Raw genomic sequence first — 1,285 nt, forward strand, 5'->3', positions numbered from 1 at the left:
ATGACCTCTTGCTTTCTTCATGGATGATGTTCTTGATGTCATCCCACAGTTCCTCTGGTTTTCAGTCATTGGTGTTCAATGCATCAAATCTAATTTTTAAATGGTCTCTAAATTCAGGAGGGATATTATCAAGGTCATATTTTGGCTTTCATGGAGTTGTTGTAATTGTCTTCAACTTCAACTTGAGCGTGCATATGAGCAGTTGGTAGTATGTTCTACAATCAGCTCCTGGCCTTGTTTTAGCTGAAGATATTGTATCGAACTTCTCTATTGTCTCTTGCCACCGATGTAGTCAATCTGATTCCTGTGTATTCCATCTGGTGAAGTACACATGTATAGCTATTGCTTATGTTGTTGAAAAAAGGTATTTGCAATGAATAAGTCGTTGGTCTTGCAAAATTCTATCATAACAATCTCCAGCGTTATTTCTATTACCAAGGTCATATTTTCCAACTACTGGTAGTTCTTGTTTGTTTCCAACTTTTGCATTACAGTCACTAGTGATAATCAACACATCTTGATTGCATGTTCAGCCAATTTCAGACTGCAGAAGTTGGTGAAATCTTCAATATCCTCATCTTTGGCTTCAGTGGTTGGTGCATAGATTTGAATAATAGTAGTATTAACTGGCCTTCCTTGTAGGTGTATGGATATTATCCTATCACTGACAGCATTGTACTTCGGGACGGATCTTGAAACAGTCTTTGTGATGATGAACACCACACCATTCCTTTTCAATTTGTCATTCCTGGCATAGTAGATCATATGGCAAGGTGGTATCTAATTGTTGTAGGATTGGGTTGTATCTTGAGTCAATCTCTTTTGAGATATAAAAGAAATTAAACAAGTGAGCAGTGATCAGAGGAACCTCCTACTACCAGAAATGAAGACCTGGGAGTGGAGCACATCCTTTGGACTTGGGATTCCTGCATTGAGAAACTCCTAGACCCAGGGAAAGATTGATGACAAGGTCCTTCCCCCATAGCTGACAGAGAGAGTACCTGACACCCTGAATTCGGACTTCTAGCCTCCTAAACTGTCAGAGAATAAATTTTTTTGTTAAAGCCATCCACTTGTGGTATTTCTGTTATAGCAGGACTGTGTAACTAAGGCAAATTGCTATGCCAGAGACTGAGCAAAATGTACTCCATGTGAGACTGCATATGTGCAAGGATTCAAAAATACAAGGAAGACTTCTTGATGTTCCACCTTTGAAGCATAGCAGGAAATGTATGAATAAATTTGAAATGGGCAAAATAGATTGCTAGATATCCTATCTAGTGCT

Source organism: Orycteropus afer, unplaced genomic scaffold (assembly GCF_000298275.1).
Source record: "Orycteropus afer afer isolate SDZICR_OR568_19922 unplaced genomic scaffold, OryAfe1.0 scaffold00617, whole genome shotgun sequence".
Classification (NCBI taxonomy): Eukaryota; Metazoa; Chordata; class Mammalia; order Tubulidentata; family Orycteropodidae; genus Orycteropus; species Orycteropus afer.